The 18414-nt window shown below is 33.4% G+C and overlaps 1 protein-coding gene and 1 long non-coding RNA gene across 4 annotated transcripts in view; one reads left to right on the forward strand and one right to left on the reverse strand.

Annotated features, from left to right (window-relative positions):
• The window catches only part of LOC142334463 (uncharacterized), a 71351-nt gene extending 63680 nt beyond the window's left edge, over positions 1 to 7671 (reverse strand). For 2 of the 3 annotated variants that reach the window (XM_075382518.1, XM_075382520.1), the window contains exon 1: positions 7365 to 7671. The gene's annotated coding sequence lies outside the window, so the exon portion shown is untranslated. Of the gene's footprint in view, positions 1 to 6631; positions 6708 to 7364 lie in introns of those variants that run through there. The other variant, XM_075382519.1, reaches the window with a different exon arrangement.
• Positions 7672 to 8987: 1316 nt separating this feature from the next.
• Positions 8988 to 18414, forward strand: part of LOC142318418 (uncharacterized) — a 42011-nt gene continuing 32584 nt past the window's right edge. The window contains exon 1 of the long non-coding RNA XR_012754903.1: positions 8988 to 9444. This is a non-coding gene — a long non-coding RNA (uncharacterized LOC142318418). The remainder of the gene's footprint in view (positions 9445 to 18414) is intronic.

Genomic DNA, 18414 nt, shown 5'->3' on the forward strand with positions numbered 1-18414 from the left:
CTACAGTGACTATCAACTGAAATAATTTTATTTACATAGATAGTACTTAGTTTGTTTTAATATTACACATGTAAAAAGAACTTATTTTTAATGTAAATTTGGTAAATGGAAATTGTGTTTAGATGGTCACTTATCTTTTCCATGACGTGTTTAAAAGTTATGTTTTTTTTTCTAAAAAAAAATTAATATTGATAATAATAAGTAATGGTCAATAGTTGGTCAAAATTAAGGGACTGATTCAGGACATCAAAATAAAAAAAAGGTACATGTGAACCTACCTCACTTCATTTTTTTTTGTGTTTGACATTATGTGAATTTCAATAAAAATTTATACCTTAAGCATGGATTGAAAGAAATTTAGTATACATGGAGATGACATCTACAAAATAATATTACAAAAATCTTTCAAAATTTGTTTTATACTTTTTAGTCATACTTTAATCAAGTTATTTTCATATATTACATTTGTTTAATTAGTAGGTTAATTTGGATTTCAAAAGATAACATCATATATTGAAATCTCTAATATATTTACAAAATATCAAACAAATTTTCAATCAAACGGCTATCGGATTTGTCATCTGTGACCCCAAAAAACCTGCATAGCTGTTCTGCAATTTTTTACACCTACACCCTTAATTTACCATGTACGGGGGATGTTTGCAAAAGTTTTGGTGGAATATTGTATCGTCATCTGACTTTAGTAACTGTGCAAAATCTCATCAACTGGCAATGTAGGAAGAATTTTAAATTAAGGATGCAAGATTTGAGGACAAACATGAAGAGTAAAGGAGAGCAAGTAATAAAATAAGTTAGAAAATTTTACCTTTGAACATTCCAATATAATGACAAATTAAATTTTTTAATCATTAATACGAGTAGCTCTGAATATGTTTTACAGATAAAATGTTAAGCAGCAAACAAAATGACAATTTAATTTATTGAAATCAGTTGATAAACAGCATGGATACGGTTGAAATCGTTAAAATGGATCACAAATATTTTGAAGATATTCCATTGAAGCCAGGTTAACTTGTGATTTTGACATGAAATAATGGTGGCCATTTATTATTTTTCACTGTTAGTTTCAAAAGTGCCTTGCACCCCTATTTTGTAAAAGTAGATTGTTTTGAGATAGAACGATTTAGTAAATTTTATTGTTAGTCATTTACTTAAGACCAGTTCTGAAACTAGCTGTGAGAAACAATACAAGGCCATCATTTTGGTTAGCGTTGTCATAGCCCAAAGTTTTCTTATGTCAAAATATTTGTATTCAGTTATTGTTAAAATGATGTTCATAATTCTATCCTTTGTATTTAACATTTCTTAAGTTGTTCCCTCCACAAAGGGACTCGGGGATGTGATTGTCTCATACCAAAAACATTGTCATGTAGGAATATTTGTTAAGTTTCATTTTTTAAACTAACAATTAAAATGTTATTAACGGGTTCAAACACTATTACACAATACACCATTTTTCTGATGTGATCTACGTAAGATATTATGCTAACTCATCAGAATAACATATTTATTCATTTATTTACTAAAATTTAAAATCCCTTCATCATTTAATGCAAAAAATAAAAATTCCTTTCTCAAAACTAGTGTAACTAATGAATTCTATACATTTGAAAGGTTGTAATTACTACGATATAGAAAATATGTAGTTTACTCAAATCTCAAAGTTTATCTAATAAAAAATTTTTAAGGAACTGTTTTGAATGATTATTTAATTTTCTACTATTACAACTCTTGTTACAACAAAAGAAAAAGCACGTTCCATATTTAGAATGGAGGATTATATAAAGTTGAACAAAACTTCAAAATGATAGAAAGTATTGAAAAATTTGTTAATTTTTAAAAATTTATTCTTTTAATGTAATTTTTAACCTTTATTGTGTTAAATAATGTAAAAGTAAAATGTATAATTAGTTGACTGTACTGCAAAAAGTAATAAAAATACTTTAATGCAAGATTTGTCATATATTAATTATACATAGTTTTCAAAGGTTGTACCAAATGATCTATAACATCTGCAAAATATGTTCTCACATAATAATTATGGGACATTAATTTATTTATTACAGAACTGATGTATTAATTTAAAATTTATTCTTTAATAATAAAATTTGTAGAAAAGTACACAAATTATATATATATTTGTCCATAATATATTAAAAAAAAAAATACATTAAATATATTTTTTGCATAATTGAATCTTTTTTAAAATTTTAATAAAGAACTTCTGTTTGAATCCTGGTCAGAGTAACATACTTTTTTCATAAGCTACAAAATTGAGAATCATATAGAAAGTTTGAAGAAATTGTGACACCAATCTGTAGTTGCCAGAGTAAATAATTAATGAATTTCCAGATTCTGAAAAAATAGGTAAATAGCTAAAATATTAAATATGCTTCATTTATTACAAAAACTGTGCTTTAGAAAGAGTTTCTTATATTAAGAAAAACTAAATTTCATGATGGTATAAATTATACTTTCGTCCTAATTTAAAGCAACAAATATACAAAAGTTTTACTAATTTGTAAATTAGTGGTATTAATATATTAATTATTAGATAATATACAAAATTATCAATTGTGTAATAATACAAAAGCAGACTGCTAAACATGGTTAAAACTAATTTGCTTAACTGTGCACATTCGATGGATCAATAGAATAGCTTTTTAAAACCGTACTCTGAAAGTGTGATAAAGAAAACCTGCTACATTATAATATTTTTAATATTCTTTCTAGTACCTAATCTACAACTCAAAAAATATTTTTGCAAATGAAAAAAGGCATATTTTGTTACCATTTACAAATCTTCCCATAAATTTACCTAAAGTAAAATAAAAAGATTTCCTTTTATTATAAAAGTATACTAATTTAAAAAATAATCACTGAATTTTCTGTATTTCATTCAACATGTTCATACATAAATAATTTTCATCAATGCGTTCTGAATTAGTTTGTAGCTACTTTTTATATTTAGCATCTTCATGTTGTTACATTAAATATTTTTTTTTTCTGCTTGATGATACCACCTAAGCCTGAAGCTTGTGTGTGGGATATGGAAATGGAATTTTATAGCGTATGAAAAATGCTACATCTGACCAGGATTTGAACCCAGGATCTCCAGTTGAAAGGCAGAGTTGCTACCACTCCACCATTAATCTTTTAAGTTAAAATATCTACATATTATTTTAAATAATGTACTTTAATCACATCTATTTTTTATTAATAATTAATTGTATATTTTTTTATGTTTCCCGATCAAGGTTTTACCTTGGAGTAGCGCATATCTGTCCATTTCTGATGTGATCTATATAACATATATTGTTAACTGATCAGAATAACATATTTATTCATTTATTTACTAAAAATTATAATCCTTTCATCATTTAAAGCAGAAAAGAAAAATTCCTTTCTCAAAATTAGAATAACTAATGAATTTTATACATTTGAACGGTTGTAACATTTATTCCTTAAAAAAATATGAAAGTTTAAAAAATATATTAAAAATCTGTTTTTCCAAAACTTTTGAAACAAGTAATTTGTTATCAATATAGTATATGTTGTACTACTAATATATTCAACTATGAATGGCATGAATGGAATGAAAGAAGATTACAAATATTGTAACCGACAAATAAAAATAAATAAATATTTATACACAAAATAAAACTAAAAAAGATAATATTTATATATAAAATTAACCTTACTAAAATAAAAAATCTTTAATTTATAAAATAACCTTACTAAAAGAACTAGTAAAAGAGTAGAAAAGACAAGACTGCAATGTCTCGCTTTAAAAAACAGAATTCATGATGAATATACATCAAATTAGCCATCAGAAAACTAATAACAGCTTATGGGAAAATGAACAAAACCTAAAAATTCAAGTACTATGAGAGACAATTTAAGTTAACATCTTTGAAAGGATGCCATTACATAAAAAATTAATATCATTGAATGCTACACTAATAATAAGATGCTACGCTATATCAATCTGTCCCGAAACTCTATACGGAGCTGAATGTTTGATATCTAATAAAAAACTTCTCAATCATAAACTATGAACAAAAGAATGTAGAATACTCAGAAAAGTATTACGGCCTATCACACACTGAGAAGAATGCAGAAGAAGACACAACAATAAACTGTAAACAGAGAAAATATTGGGTAATGAGAAAAAGAAGAATCAACTTATACAGTCAACCTAAATAGAATGAACTCTAAGAAGGCTGGCAAACAGGCTACATACAGACTTAATAAAAATTCTAAAAACCCAAAAATGGACCTGGACAGAACAAATAAAAGAAAAACACCATAAATGATGTAAAAGATAAAGAAAAATTGAATTAGTTGAAGATAAAAAACATATCATTATCATTCTGATAGTATTTTATATGTAAAATTATGTTTTTTAAATTCGATTAACTAATATATATATTATGTAAAACAAACATATTTTTTATTCATAATATTACTGCATATATAATTTCCTTCAACAGTTATGACTACGGCCTGCCTAAGTTGATTATATCATAACTAAGCTCGTCCCTACACAACAAAAATGCTAAGAAAAATATTTGTTTTTTTCTAAGAAAAAACTTTAATAATTATATTACATTGTGTATGGAAATCATAAAATCAAGCTGAATGAATCAAAATGGGAGCAATCTTCAGGATGTAGTGTTCAGAACCACAATTTACAAATATAATAATTTTTTTGTTTGAAACATAAAAATAATTTGTATAAGTTTTTAACTAAAAAGCTTCAGAAAAAAGTTCTAGACACTTTAAAACACATTTTTTAAACTAGTTACCCAACAACATGAAAATTTTGCATGCGCACCACTTCTATAACAATAAAACCCAACTAATGTTTTTATAACAATATTTCAATTTTTAAAAAAATTAGCTGTCAAAAGTGCATTTTTCAAAGTCAGGGTAGAAATTGTTTTATTTATTTTCTAATTATTATTAGAAAATAAATAAAACAATTTATTTATTTATTTAAATATATTGTAATTTTAATTACAATATATTTATTGTAATTAAAATTTTTATGCTTGTGAAGCAAAACAAAATTTTTGTTAAATTAGTGTCTTTTAAGGGACTGCATTTAAAAAAAAATTGCTTTTTTAACCTTATTAAATTGCTTGCATTTCAAGAACACATTTATTATCTAATGACAATAAATTAATTTATAACTAACAAGCATTTTGATGTAACAAATCCAAATAACCAGTATTTCAGTAGAATATATGTAACACATTTATAAGAAAAGGGCATACTACCAATGAAACTATAAAATGAAAAAGCTGATTCTGGAAAACATGAAAATACTAAAGCTAAAATTAAAAGGATATGACAATTAATGAACAAATAAACAAACAATCTTATGTAAAGTTTAAAAATATTGCTAAAAGTAAGTATTGTTTAAAATTGCTAAAATAAAGAATCAGGATTAATTTCAAGAAACTGTATAACCATTAGAGCAGGAGGGGGCCATGATAGCAGGGATGGGGAGTGGGAGAAGCTTAACACTGCTATTTATTCAACGACTCCAACTCAGGAAAACTCTGTGCTGAAAGTAGTTTTGAGAATGGAGATACTCTGAAATGTATCCATTAAAAATGTTAGTGACAATGCCAGGAGGTCTGAAAATAACACTCAAATCAATTATGATAATCCTAGAGGAAATATAAAATATTGTGAAAATTCTGTAGAAGTAGTTCTATAAAGACTTATTTGCAGATAAAGTTTTGTTAAATCACAGAACTTCTTAACCACTGCAGTGATGGTATTAACACTTCACTGCTATGAACTGATAATCAATAGAAAACATTTGTATGTCATTTGAATGAGTCATAGTTCTTGATCTATGTCTGTATTTTATTCAGTTGAGCACGTAGTTCTGGAAAACGGCTTTTTAGTTAAGACATTTTTCTTTTGTTCCATATAGTTGTTGGTAAGTAGGTTTTATACATCAACTTAGTTGCATGATAAAAGATTATCTTAAAAAGGTTTCTCATATAAATATGGTTTCCAGTTATTATTTTTGTGTAAACATTAAAAAAAAATACCCAAATAAATGTAAAAAACAAACACTTCTTTTTGTTTAAAACTATGCAATTTACAATGTTAAAAGTAATGAGATATACTAAACAGGATCTTCTTCCTGTAGATCCTGTTTAATGTTCAAGGTAAATAAGCAACACTTTCTATTTAAAGCAAAAGAAAATCAATAATCGCAATACTTTTAACACTAAAAAAACCTGACAATATTTGCGATAATGATTGGTAATGACCAATCAAACCAAATTTGTAAGATACATGGTTTTTAAAACTCATGCCATAAAATTTTCAGATGTCAATTCTATGCTGTCAACCGTCTCATAGAAACAAATTACAAACTCATCAATGTAAAACAATTTTAAAATTATAAACATTCACAGAAAATTACAACCAAACAAACATAAATTATTTAATACATGAACATTTATTTAACAACATTCTAAATAAGTTATAAAAAAATTTCATGGAAGTGTTATGATGTAAGTTTTGAAAAGCTTTGTATTTAATAAATTTGGTTCTGTTATTTACAAAGTTTTAAATAACTTACATTTATGTAATGTAGTCTTGTATGATTACAACTGTTTAACACTACATATCTGAATTCATAACTCAGAAAGCTTTTAACTCAGAAACCTAAAAATAAAATTGATCCAAATGATAATCAAAATTTGGCAGTTACTTTCATCTCTGCTAAATTTTAAAAATTACTGTTCTTGATATAGAAACACCTTCAGCCAAATAATTAATTTCCTTAAATCAAAACGAGAAAAGTTTTTAAAAAGTTTACATAATAATTCCACATTTAAATATTTAATATAAATTTTTAAATGTAAAACCTGTACATTACAACAAAAAAAAAAATTAAAAATCTTAATCATGCAATAAAAATAACACTTTTTAAAATTTAATTTATATCACTGATAAAAATGTACTGCATATTAAACAATTTAATACATTTTTACTAACAAAAAATGTACGATAAATAACATTTTAAGCTCTTTCCCTACCAAATTTTTTTTTTTTTAAAGTAAGTAGACCTAGTTCAGCTATGCAGCAGGTCTACATAACCTTTTCAATGAAGACATAACCATAAAATAACATAAATCTAACACAATCTAATAAACTTAACAACTGATTTTAACATTAAACACGCGTATGACAAATCTGAGAGCAATGAACTACAAAACAATGGAAATTTTTACGGAACTATGTAAACATTAACTGGCAACTTAACATCTAAATCATCACTTAAAGAATATCAATTCGTATTAGCACTGTACCTCTATAAATACTGATAAACTGATTTTACAAACTGAAACAGGACATCAGCGCCACAACGACGCTGTCCGAATCTCCAAAATATGCATTACTAACAATAAAACATCTTCAGCACTTTTCCTACAGTTGACAAAAAAACCAGTGACTGACGGCGTATGCGATAAACGATCTAGCAAGGCTTCTTCACGAACTAAAATCACGTTCATACGACGAGAAAATACCTACAGCATCTGATAAACAAGTTCAAATTATTTATATCATATGTACAAATAAAAACTATTTACGTAATAAGTGGGGATGCACTCACAAAATACACATTTTCAACAAGAATATTAATATTATATCGATTATCGATATTCATTTTCTATTGTCCTACTTTGGCCGTACGCCATCTTCGATTCTAGGTTCCTTTACTATCGATAGGTAATAATAGTTGTCATCTATGGAATCCTTAATATTTTATGTGTCATCAATTTTTCAGCAAATCGATGCATCTTGTCAATAATGAATAGTTACACAGATAGATGAATATTTTTGAAGTTAGGATTTTAGTTAAATATTTACTTATTATAAGTGTTTGATATTAATTCCAATATAAGCGATGATTGTTTGTGAAAATAGTTGTGAAATATTTTTGTGGTAACCTAGATGCCAAAACGTAATGTGAAAAATAATATTGAACATGTTTCTTTGTGTATGTGTACACATACACAACATGACTGACAATATCATATTAAAGTTCTGTATTATGGAATTTTAACTAATTCTATGACCATAATAAATTTTAATCCTACAAAAAGATAAGACAAATTTTAAATATACATTATGTTGGAATGAAACCAAACTTTTTTTTGTTCATACTATCATTCTACATACACTTATAATTGAGTTTTTTTTAATAAGTAGACCTTTAATATAATTTAAATATAATATACGATCTCACAATAAACAATTAACCCAATTACAGTTTCAATACCTCCTTTATGATGGTTGCATTGTTGAATTACCAAAACTTTGTAGTTATAATTTTTCTTTAAAATATTTCACCAATATAGCTATCTACAATTCAATGTATACTATTGATTGATGCAAATACTTTAATGTATAAAAATAAATTTTAATTTTTGCACATATACAGACTTGCTTTCTATTTATCAACATATGGAACTATACTTCCAGATCTTTACATTTTCTCAAAACTGTCTATTGAATAAGTTTTCAGCTACTCTACAGGTGGCCTAATGGAAGCAAAGATCTGAAATCGCAATTCAAATTGAATTATAAAGGATAAAAATGATATAGTAAGGGTAATACAAATAGCACAGCCAAAATTAGGTCTTGAAAGTGTGACATTCATTCATAAAGAAAGTGTTTGCAGTCACCTTTAAACTAGTAAACATAACATATAGCTCAGTATCTATTTCCATCTGTTCTGTAAAATACCCATAAAATTGTTGTGAAAGAATATATTAGTACTGTATTTAGTAAAATATGAATTCAATTAAACATTAAAGAAAAACGTTTTACATTCATTAGAAAACAACTCAATGAAATTTTTAAAATCTGTATAATCTATTATTTTTTCAGCATTCCTGAATTAAATAGTTTATGAAAATTAATATATAAAACAAAATCATGAAAATTAAGGGCAGTTTTTGTATAAGGAAGTTTGTATTAGATTTTTTATTATCAGTTCTGCTGAAAAAATAAGTACTTTAACATGCTGTAAGTCAAATTTTGTTAAATCAAGGAAGCAAATCAGGCCTAATGGACACAATAAATATAATGCTACATCTACATCTACATGACCTATAAGTTTGAGTAAAAAATTCCAAAATAAGCTATTTAAAAATGAGATGAATGAGAAAAAGGCAGAAATGCAATGTTACTGAGCAGTAGAGGAAAATTGGAATTAAAGTTGCATTTTAAAAATTTTGTGTAAGAAAACAAGCCTTTAACTTAGTTGTGTGAATTAATTTAGTGAAGAAATTTACTTTGGACTGTACAAAAAAAAAAAACAATTCTAAAGCAATTCTTACGTGATGGCTACCCAACAGTATGCATAGATTTTGTTTATATATGGTAATTCCTCATTCACTTTTGAATATTATTCATTGTCTTTTTATGACTTGCTGTTAAATAATAGTTTGAATTATTTATAACTGCATGCTAGAATCAACTCTTTAACTAGCCAATTTTATATTTTTCGCTTGTGGTTCCTGGGAAATGATTTTCATGGTACATTATGACAATTAGTGTTTAGGATAGATCTGTGATAGATCAGGGGCATCATTACTTTGGTCATTATGCCCCCAAGTCCCACTTCAAAAAAAAAAATTAAAAAAAGTTCACGATTTCAATTGCTAATACAACTTTCGAATCCAAAGTTTACTGCCTAGGCTTTCCTTTCCGTCATCCTTTCTTGCACCGTTTTTCCATTCTCCGAACAGCCTCAACTTCTGATGAGAGTGTTATCTGAGGCCCCGGACATGGCATCTTCTTCTCTTTCTGATGCCAATGACATTCGCCAGTTTACATCAGGTGATGAAAGCTTCGTTGGTGCTGTTAGCATCGTTGCTATGGAATCTAAACTAGCAAGCAATGCACTTTCGGCGGCTGATGAGCTGGATTCAATCTCTAAGGCTGTGCTAGGGCTAGCTGACATAGATGCTCTCACTGGAGCTTTTGGAGGCTCATGTTTTGCTGGTTTTTTCGGTTGTGCTGGTACGTGTCTTATGTCAACGACCTCAGTCCGGGAATGAGCCTTCTCATGTTTACTTTGTTGTGTCTGCTGAGTCGACTCAATCATAGAATTAATGATTCTTTCTATCATTGTCGCAAGACTCGGTGCCATCGTATTAAGCAACCGCTCCACAATAATTTTAGATGTGGAAGGAGTAGCAGCTGCTTCTGCATATGTAGTCGATGGTCGAGGTGTTCGTGAGTTGACAATTTTCTTCGCTTCAGGGTAACTAACTTTTTGAAGCGTTTTGACTTCCTGAATAGCCGTTTCCAATTTATATATAGGGCAGTTCCTTGACGACAGTTGTGGTGCCCTTTACAGTTAATGTAGATTGGAGGGTCTTTACATGCATCACCATCATGTGTTTTCACTCTACATATACATATTTCCTGCGCTTCACATCTACCTACAGTGTGTCCGAAACGCTGACACTAAAAACATCTCATCGGCTGCGGAATGAATGCCCATACATCAAGCCGATGGATGCCAGCTCGTACCTTTTCTGGAAGATTCGGCCTATTGAATGTCAAAACATGCGAGGACGAAGGAAGAATCTCACCATTTCTTCTCATAGTGAGTCTGCGACAATGTGTCACTCCCTGACTAGACATTTCCTGTACTATTTCTTCTTCTGTACAGTTAAGAAGATCACAGCAAACAACAACTTCTCTGGATGTGTTAAGGGTGTTATGTGGTTGGAGATACCGCAAATTCACCAATCTTCTTCAACATCTGGACTTTCTGGCTTTGCATGTCGTTGATAGTTTCGACATGCAATCCATTAAAACTCTTTCGGATTTCCTTATTTCTGGAAAGCAATCTCTCTAGCGATTAAGAATGGACTAACGTTTTGGAAGTTACCATTCTCTTTCGTAATGACAAAAATCTTGATTTGGGAACATTATTTCCAAATAAAGCTCTTCTTAAATCTCAACTGATTTTATCAGCATCTTTTCTTATCTTATCACTCTCCTTACTTTTTTCCTCTTCGCTTGTGGCGAATCGGAGGTTTCTAAACGAGGGTGTTTACGTGCACCCTCTGCCACGATTGGTTGTTCAAGTGTATTCATTTAAAATGATCCCTTCTGTAGTAAGGCTAGCCGTCGAGGTACACCCCCAATCCAGGGCTACTAACCTTGGAGGTCCGATCCGGTACTCTGGTGGAACCGGCATATGTCCTGGCAGAGAGCGAATGCGCAATCTCTGCACTGACTCCAGGCTCCTACTCACCAAAGCTTTCAGAGCTTCCATGCACCGATATACATGGGCACCATTGCTACATGCTTGCCATCGCAGGGAGCATGTGGACAACGGAAGGGTCTCCGTTACACCTGCAATAACATTGACCCTGCCCGCCACATCACCAGCTCTAAATATGGTGTGAGTCCATTTCCAAATCATTTAGCTGTTCATATCCTGCAGGTGGCCGAAAAATACAATACGTCTGGTAACCTGAAGATGTAAACAGGTCGAAAAAGTAATATAATCGAGGAATTTACTCGGAGCCATGTTAGCCAGCTATATGTATTGCACATAAATACAGCTATTGCCGCCCTGGACGTGGAATGTAGATGTTGTGTTCCGGACGTGGGGATTACCTACCTCAGGGCATTATTATTACTTTTTTTTTACGGTCATCGACTGCTAGAGTCATTAGCCCTCGTCACATTCTTTAAAAGAGGTTAGTATCACCATCAGGGTCGTCATATGTAGGGTGTTAAGGGCCCTTGTTTAACCTTGGCTTCCCTAAGGAAGTCTTCGACAGCCAAATCCAACACAGGATTTTGGCTGTGTATCGCCTTGAGAATTTCGGGCTCCTCTACCCTCGTTGCCCTCGGCATATCGTAGACCAATATCTGCAGTCTACGCTCGGCCAGCAGCTGAGCCTTCAGTCCGTTCTTAGTAAGAACTGTGGCCTCCAGCAGTTGTGGCCTGCTGCTCATTTATTACGTCCAGGACCACTCCGTGATCCCTTGTTTTTGGTGACCCGGGAAATCTGGAACTTTTCTTTCCTCGGGTCCAGGATCTTCTTGAGGGTTAGCTCCGTCATTGCTGATGAAGCCCCCTGATCAGGTTTTATCGAAACCACCTTGACAGTGGCCCGCTTAATTTTGTTTGCCGGCGGCGCCTGGACTGGCGGCGGCGGACCTACTCGCCTAGGCGCAGGCGCGGCTGTTACTGAGGCGAAGGAGATAGGCTTCTTAACCTTCTCCTCCACTCTGTTTAAGGACTTCTGGAGTTCACCCAAAGCTCGACCGTTTACCGGTTTAAAACTTTGGACTCCCTCCACAACCTGATCCACCGATTTGCCTGATAGTCAAGTAACGACCGAATCAAGAGCAAGGTTAGCCCCTGGAAGCCCTCACATCTAATTGCCAGGTTCGGAACCAATAATCCACACTCGCTTAGATACGAGTCTACGAGCTGCCTCATCTCGAGAACAACTCTAGACTCCTTCTTGGAGGAAATTTTTGCCCATTCGGCCCTCATTTCCTCGATTCGCTCTAAGCCATCCGCCCCGGAGGTCACCTGCTTTAATACAGGCTTCCCCCCAGAAAAATCATGCTCAGGGACAGAATCTGCTCTGTTGTTCTCAGCCTTCCCCGACTTCGCAGCGAGGCGTCCTTCGGACTTGGCGCCCCCTCCTGTGCCGTGTCCTCGCTGCACGGAACCAGCTTTCGCCTTTTTCGCACCGCTCGAGACAGAGATATCCCGCAGGATTTTTGTGCAGACCGCATCGCTCGGGCGCTCCACTACCAAAGGGGCTTCGGCGGTGACCTACCGATTGACCTCCTCGGCAAGAAGGGGTCACCGATAACCAGGTCCTTGGTCAAACCGACCAAGTCCTTCAAACAACCTCCCCCGGGTTGCCGCATCGCTGAACAAATTGACAATACACCAGCTGTGTTGCCAGGCACTACAATTCACAGCTTGTACGAATCTAACTCCTACCACAATACCAGGTGAGCGTCTAACCTCTCACACCCCGAACGTGCGGACTGCGGACCGTCTGTTCCGCAGTCCACCCGACAAGTCAAAAAGCTAAAAGCTCCTTCCATCGGCTAGGTCGGAGCGAAAACCGCTTCTCGTATAACAGGATGGAATGCACCGTGGATATCAGCAATCGCCGTCTTCTGGCCTTCGGGCCGACATTCGCCATAAGCCGGCTGAGAGCATTTTTAGCTCTCGCAGCTTTGTCGGTGGCTGTACGAAGCTGTTCAGCAAAGCTGAGTTTCCGGTCAATCATCATACCGAGGTACTTTGCGGCGGGCTTGGTCTCGACAACCTCTACGACCCGCAGGGAGAGAAGGGTGTCGATACGCTTCTTCGTGAGAACTACGATCTCCGTTTTGCTGAGGGCTAGAGACAATCCATGATCGTCCAGCCAGGCACTGACTCTGTACAATAATGATAATAATAATAATAGCCCTGAGGTAGGTAATCCCCACGACCGGAACACAACATCTACGCTCCACATCCAGGGCGGCAACAGCTGTACTTATGTACCATACATATAGCTGGCTAATGGGGCTCCGAGAAAATTCCTCGGATATGTTTCTCTTTTTGGACCTGCTTCCATCTTCAGGTTACCAGACGGATTGGATTTTTCGGCCACCTGCAGAATATGAACAATTCATTGATTAGGAAGTGGACACATACCATATTTAGAGCTGGCAAGGTGGCGGCCAGGATCAATGTTATTGCAGGTATAACGGAGACCCTTCCGTTTACCACATGCCCCCTGAGATTTCAAGCATGTAGCAATGGTGCCCATGTATGTCGGTGCATGGGAGCTCTGAAAGCTTCGGTGAGTAAGACCCTGGAGTCAGTGCAGAGATTGCGCATCCGCTCTCTGCCAGGACATATGCCGGCTCCACCGGAGTATCGGATCGGACCTCCGAGGTTAGTAGCTCTGGAGTCGGGGTGTACCCCGGCGGCTAGCCTTGCTACAGAAGGGATAATTTCAAATGAATACACTTGAACAACCAATCGTGGCAGAGGGTGCACGTAAACACCCTCGTTTAGAAACCTCCGATTCGCCACAAGTGAAGAGGGAAAAAGTAAGGAGAGTGATAAGATAAGAAAAGATGCTGATAAAATCAGTAGAGATTTAAGAAGAGCTTTGTTTGGAAATAATGTTCCCAAACCAAGATTTTTGGTCATTACAAAAGAGAATAGTAACTTCCAAAAGGTTAGTCCATTCTGAATCGCTAGAGAGATTGCTAATTGTGCTGGTGGTCCTGTCAAGGAAATCCGAAAGACTTTTAATGGATTGCACGTCGAAACTATTAACGACATGCAAAGCCAGAAAGTCCAGATGTTGAAGAAGATCGGTTAATTTGCGGTTTCTGTCCAACCGCATAGTACACTTAACACATCCAGAGGAGTTGTTGTTTGCCGTGATTTTCTTAACTGTACAGAAGAAGAAATAGTACAGGAAATGTCTAGTCAGGGAGTGACACATTGTCGCAGACTCACTATGAGAAGAAATGGTGAGATCCTTCCTTCGGCCTCGCATGTTTTTACATTCAATAGGGTGATTTTTCCTGAAAAGGTACGAGCTGGCATCCATCGGCTTGATGTACGGGCATTCATTCCGCAGCCGATGAGATGTTTTAAATGTCAATGTTCCGGACACACTGCAGCTAGATGTGAATGCTTAATGCTATGGCACCAAGTCTTGCGACAATGATAGAAAGAATCATTGATTCCAAGATTGAGTCGACTCAGCAGACACAACAAAGTAAACATGAGAAGGCTCATTCCCGGACTGACGCCGTTGACATAAGACCCGTACCAGCGCAGTTTAAAAAACCGGCAAAACCTGCGATTATAACGCCATCAATTGACGTAATGAAAAAAAGGCTTGATTTATCTGTCAAAGACAAAATGATCACTACGTCGTCGAGTAAGAAGGATAAGGAACCGTGACAAAAGTACAGGAAAAATCTGTGTCTACCGAAATGGAGGTGCAAATCATTGTTGAGAAAGCATCAGACACAGATGATATTAAAACTGTACCTATAGAGCCTCCAACAGCTCAGAGATCAGCTCCAGTGAGAGCATCTATGTCAGCCGGCCCTAGCACAGCCTTAGAGATTGAATCCAGCTCATCAGCCGCCAAAAGTGCATTGCTTGCTAGTTTAGATCACATAGCAACGATGCTAACAGCACCAACGAAGCTTTCATCACCTGATGTAAACTGGCGAACGTCATTGGCATCAGAAAGAGAAGAAGATGCCATGTCCAAGGCCTCAGATACACTCTCATCAGAAGTTGAGGCCGTTCGCAGAATGGAAAAACGGTGCAAGAAAGGATGGCCGTAAGGAAAGCCTAGACGGTGAATATTGGATTTGAATGCGTATTAGAATATGAAATTTTGTACCTTTTTTAAAATTTTTTTTTGAAGTTTGACGGTGCTAATGACCAAAGTAGTTGATGCCCCTAAAAACCTCAAAAAAATAAAAAATAAATTAAAAAATAATAATAATAATGCTATGATGCTTACATTTTGGCGATGGTGATGGTATTAATAAAACCTTTTACTTGTATAGAATAATAATAATAAAACTGAAGCCCATATTCACAAAAAAACATAAATTAAAACTAAATTTTTTTCTATATACAAAAACCAAAGATAACATTAGTAATTTCTTTATATCCTGCAGCATCATTGCCCAAATCATCCTTCTACAACTTCTTTTCATTTCATCATCTCGATAGTTAAAAAGGCATTCCCTACTTTTCCATTCTCTTGCGAGCCACTTTATGATCCTCTTAATTTACCTGTAATTCCCTCTGATTAAATGGCTTTCCCACTTGAGATTTCCTTGAGATGATCCTCTTGATTAACTCAGTTTGATTCCTTTTTCTGCCTATTTGTGTAATTCCTACCATGTATATTTTCATACTCTGGAAAATTATACTTAGTTTTGATGTCATTCAGTGTTAACAAAATCGATATCTCACAGTCACATCAAATCCAGCAGAACCATCTTTCCCATAACTTTATTTTTTTTTATGTTGGTTGTGATTTCATGAATTGCTTTGCTGAATGCTTCCTTTTGGAATAATGCGCACCTATTTCTAGGAAATATCAATTCATTGATTCTTTCTATTTTGTTGCTGTTCAACAACAAATGTTCTTGTCAGTTCAGTGAAGTAAATCTTTACTTAGAAGGCTTACTGTCAGTCCAACAATCAGATTATTACAAATTCATCTTTCAGTTCTTCCAGACTTAACAATTAACAAATCATCAGTTAAATCCAGATGATTACATCACACTCCCTAAATATGTGCTAAAATAATTTTTTATCGATGGTTTCCAAATTGTGATTTATTTTGTAACTATTTTATATTCAGATTTATCTTAATATTATTACATTTATATATATATTTTAAATAATTAAAATAAACTTAAATTGCATCTATTTTTTATTTTAATTTTATAACTGTGTATTTTAAAGATGTTGCTTCAGTCAAGGTTTTACCACAGTTTCTATTGATACATTCATGCAAAAACTGGGACAGTTCCTTTTTGGATCTATGGAGTTGTGTACCTTCCCATTGCTGATGTGATCTATGTGATGTATTTTTACTTACCGATCAGAATAATAAGTTTAATGGAAATGTTGTTGATACTTCTACAATGTTGGCCTTGTACTTATAAGTATACTGTTCTGAATTATTCATTTCATTGTTGATGTGAGTGAACACTTTGTATGATTATTGGTGTAATATGGAAAACTTCCCTCATCAATCACTCAAGCATTTTTTAAATATATCAGTTCTTTTTTATGAAAGTTTTTTTAGAATTGCTCTAAAATTACCTTAAGTAGTAAAAAAAGTGCTATTTATTTTCAAATTAGTAGGAGTATTTAGTTTCAGCATGGTAGTGGTCAGGTAGTACTATCACCGATTTAATGAAGCAGTAAAATATAATTTGCGTAAAAATTTATAACAAAATCCTGTTTCTATAAACATTCATTATGTGCAGAAGAAATCATCTGAAAGTTGTTGGTCAAGGGAAATGCCCATTTACAAATATTTCTTGTTAAAAGGTAGACTGTATCTCATTTTATTTTATTTTAATTTTAGTTTTATTTAATTTTTATTTTTATTTTGATTTTAATTTTAAGTTTAATTTTAATTTTAACGCAGCCTGCGAAACGACATCATTAGTAATCGCCCCCTAATTTACATATAATTTTAGAAAATTCACGATTTCTGTTACCAATATTTCGGTTCTTCAGTCTGGTGTCCGACTTTTCGATAGTCTAAATATTTCGAAATTTCTCAGCATTCGCCAATTCTATGGCACAAAACCTAATATAACGTAAGATTGTGCGTTGTGTCCCTATAAATTATCTTGCCTTCCTTCCTATGTTCCAGAAACGGTAACATCTTATGACAGGTTCTATAAGGCAACAGTGCTACTGCACATTACTTCTGAGTTTATTCCAACAATTTAGCTCCTCATATTATTAATTTTTATTGTATTAAATCGTCATCGTAAAGAGACTGATTTTGAAAACGAGAATTCTAAGGTTCAAATCTTATTAAAAGGCGTCACTATTATATGGATTTGAATATTGGTGGCTCTTGAATGTGGTGGTGGTGTTAGAGGTGGGGGTGGTGGTGGTGAAGGAAGTTAATAATTTGTAGTTGATAATTCTAAGTTTCAGATTCACCACCACCACAACCACCAACACACCGCCACCACCACAAATACCACCACAACCACCACCACCACCACCACCTCCACCGCCGCCAACACCACCACCACCACCACCTCCGCCGCCACCAACACCACCACTACCAACACCACAACACAACCACCACAACACAACCAAAGTCTTGCTCAGAAGACTAGAAAAACAAATGGACCCGTGCATAGGAGAATATCAAGGGGGGTTTAGGAAAAGTAGATATCGTGTGGAACAGATCTTTAACCTGATATTGTTAATTAGAAAATATAATGCTGCAAACAGAAATATAGTGATAGTCTTTGTGGATATTATGAAGGCATATGATTCCGTTTCAGAATGTAACGGTTCAACACACTCAGAAAATTTGTTGCAGATTAGAAAAAAATGAATTTGTAAGGTTAACCCTACTAACAGGAACAATATCAAAAATTAAGTTCAAAGGAGAAATCTCACAATGTTTAGCATTTAGACAGATGTAAGGCAAGGAGATGACCTATTCTCACTTCTTTTCAATGTGGTCTTGGAAAAGATAACAAGGGAATGAAGAAAATTCTACTGAAGATGAAAATTACAAAATTTTACTTATGTTGCATCACTTT

The sequence above is a fragment of the Lycorma delicatula genome, chromosome 1, assembly GCF_047948215.1.
Source record: "Lycorma delicatula isolate Av1 chromosome 1, ASM4794821v1, whole genome shotgun sequence".
NCBI classification, from domain to species: domain Eukaryota; kingdom Metazoa; phylum Arthropoda; class Insecta; order Hemiptera; family Fulgoridae; genus Lycorma; species Lycorma delicatula.